This window comes from Bos taurus, chromosome 17 (assembly GCF_002263795.3).
Source record: "Bos taurus isolate L1 Dominette 01449 registration number 42190680 breed Hereford chromosome 17, ARS-UCD2.0, whole genome shotgun sequence".
Taxonomy (NCBI): Eukaryota; Metazoa; Chordata; class Mammalia; order Artiodactyla; family Bovidae; genus Bos; species Bos taurus.
This window is the reverse complement of record NC_037344.1, coordinates 56,923,173-56,926,287: the sequence shown is the minus strand read 5'-3', so window position 1 is coordinate 56,926,287 and position 3,115 is coordinate 56,923,173. Positions and strand designations below refer to the sequence as shown.

The 3,115-nt window shown below is 36.7% G+C and overlaps 1 protein-coding gene across 13 annotated transcripts in view; it reads right to left on the bottom strand.

The window, feature by feature from the left end:
- The window catches only part of TAOK3 (TAO kinase 3), a 189,080-nt gene that overhangs the window by 145,757 nt on the left and 40,208 nt on the right, over positions 1-3,115 (bottom strand). For 11 of the 13 annotated variants that reach the window (XM_059876085.1, XM_059876084.1, XM_059876086.1 and 8 more), the window contains exon 2: positions 1,285-1,378. The exons of the other annotated variants lie outside the window; for them this stretch is intronic. The gene's annotated coding sequence lies outside the window, so the exon portion shown is untranslated. The remainder of the gene's footprint in view (positions 1-1,284; positions 1,379-3,115) is intronic. 13 annotated transcript variants of the gene reach the window in all.

Sequence of the window (3,115 nt, the reverse complement as noted above, 5' to 3'; positions counted from 1 at the left end):
CTAAAACATTCATTTTTTAAAAAAAATAAAAGTAATATGTTGAACAACATCAGCTCAAAAAAGGGTGCAGAGAAAAGAAAAGGTTTCTCTCTCCCCTTAGTATCTCTATTCTCACTCTTCAAAGGTAATTCCTAAGAAACTACTGTGTATTCTTCAAAATTTTTCTATCAATATGTATAATGACTGACCCCTTTTTCTTACATTAATGAAGTCATACTATAATACTAATCTGTAACCTCCTGACTTACATCTTCACCTATCAGCCTAAAGAGATACCTACAAGATTATTGCAAAGTATTCCTTAGTGGTATTTCTTATTTAAAAGATATATTTAGACTAATTTGGGTCTACATGATCAAAAACAAATAAGCAAAGCAAAATACCTAATTCAATTCCTGTATATGGTTTTAATAACAAAAATGACTACTGATTCCACCTTATCACTTACCTATCTGTGAAATGCTTATTTTGTGGTGCTGGAGGATTTATATATATTATGTCAATTAATTCTCCCCAAATCCTAAGAGATAGATACTTTCATTCCCATTGTCCAGAGGAAAAAGCTGAAATTCTGAAAAGGTTAAGAACCAGGACTAGTGGAAGTTCATTTTGCTAACTTTCTAATTATAGCATGAAAGCCAAAGTCTAAACAAGTTTGAACCATTTTTTTATATAATGTAAAATATATCACTCCGAAAGAAACATACTTATTTATATTAAGAAATAATAATAGTAAAGGAAAATTCCCAAAACATACATATAAATGGTATGTCTAAGCTATTTTTACCTTGGGCCAAAAATAATGAAGCCAACCAGTGCTAGACAAAGAGTTAAGTTCATTCAATATTAAGTCCTTAGAGACTGGTTCTCAAACTCAAGTTTCCTTTTTGGCAGAAGACGAACTTTTATAAAAATCTTAAAATATAATGTTCACAATAAGCCTCAGGATTATTGGCATTTAGAGTTTCCATTTTAAGTCTTCCTGAATAAAGATTTACTTAGAGGCCACAAACACTATCCTTTTCAATTTTTATTGGTAGATAAAATTTGAAAGGTCGATTTGCTCTTTATGGATTAATTTTAGACTCACTAGGCCTGAAAGCGGAGAAGGCAATGGCACCCCACTCCAGTACTCTTGCCTGGAAAATCCCATGGATGGAGGAGCCTGGTGGGCTACACAGTCCATGGGGTCGCTAAGAGTCGGACACGACTGAGTGACTTCACTTTCATTTTTCACTCTCATGCATTGGAGGAGGAAATGGCAACCCACTCCAGTGTTCTTACCTGGAGAATCCCAGGGACAGGGGACCCTCGTGGGCTGCCGTCTATGGAGTCGCACAGAGTCAGACACGACTGAAGTGACTTAGCAGCAGCAGGCCTGAAAGAGTAACGATACTGTATAAAACCGATGCCAAAGTTGTGGTTTTCCTAATCCCAATAGAACCTTTTTGCTTATTTCCAGAAATCATACTATAATATTTAGACAGTAAGTTCTACTTTTGATATTGGCCATATATGCATTCTACCACACAGAGTTCACATAAAAAACTAAGAATGCCACTGGAAGGTTCCCCTTCTTTCATGAATTTATACAACAAATTTTAACTGAGTTCCTAAAATGACCAGTTTGTGCTGGGTACTAGACAGAAATGTGACAGCCCCACACCCTACTTCCAGGAAGCTTGTAGTCTACAGAGAAACAATTAATTTAATGATCTACCCATCACTTTCATGGGAATGGAGAACCAGACTCTACTTCCCATTCAAGCTCAAAGCTCTACACTGGGAACAGCAAACTCTAACTTACTATTAAAAAAACAAACAACCCAGCTATTTCAAAAATTCACATTAGTGGGTAACATGTTATACTAATGATTTCCTCTGGGTAGATGAGCTACACCTTTTTTTTCTTCAAAGGAAACTGGAGATCTCTTACTAAAGAAGCCATTTTGCCAGTCCCAAATTTAAAATATAACCAAACTATTGAAACTTTCCATTTGTATGAAGAAATGTAGTGTTAACAAGGTAACATATATCTTGGTATATGGGATCCATAATGGCTTTTAATTCTAAAGAAATATGAAATTAATCAACATTATTTTTCCTATAAATTGTATTCATATATTCAGCAAATACTTAATATCTATTGTGTGCCAGGCTTCATGCCAGATAAGGACATAACTGTGAACATATTAAGATTTCTGTCATGGACAGAGGAGCCTGGTAGGCTGCAGTCCATGGGGTCACTACGAGTCAAACACAACTGAGCGACTTCACTTTCATTTTTCACTTTCATGAATTGAAGAAGGAAATGGCAATCCACTCCAGTGTTCTTGCCTGGAGAATCCCAGGGACGGGGGAGCCTGGTGGGCTGCGGTCTATGGGGTCGCACAGAGTCGGACACGACTGTAGCAACTTAGCAACAGTAGCAGCAGCCTCAAGGAGTTTATATTTAGTAAGAAAGCAGGCCCAAACAGGACAGTGTAGCACATATAAAGGTTATCTAATCTACTCTCTTGAGGAAAGAGAGTAAGACAGTTCCAGAGAAACCAAAAAGTATTCAAGGCAGGGGGCACTAACACACTGGCCTAGAGGCAAGAGAGCATGACAGAGTGCAGAACTAACAAACACAATCAACAGACTGGATAACAGAGTTTGTCATGCTTCCTGAAGGAAAGAGTGTGCAACTCCTTTCTACTAGGAATAGTGATTTAGTTCCTGAGATTAGGATCATTTTCTCCAGAATTAACATAGGAACACACTAGGATTCTGCGTCCTGAAAGACTTGAATTCCAAAGCAATTCAAATTGATTCTCAACCTTTAAAAACTCAGCAATCAAAATTATCATTTATTTCAGAATATATTTAGGGAAAATAAAATAGGGAAAAAGGAAATAATGTACTAAGATAAACGTTAAATATTTGCCAGAATCATAAACAGCAAGGCTTATTTAAGTTATATGCAGAGTACATCATGTGACATGCTGGGCTAGATGAAGCACAGGCTAGAATCAAGATTGCCAGGAGAAATAACAATACTTCACGTATGCAGATGACACTACCCTAATGGCAGAAAGCGAAGAGGAATTAAAGAGCCTCTTGATGAAGGTGAAAG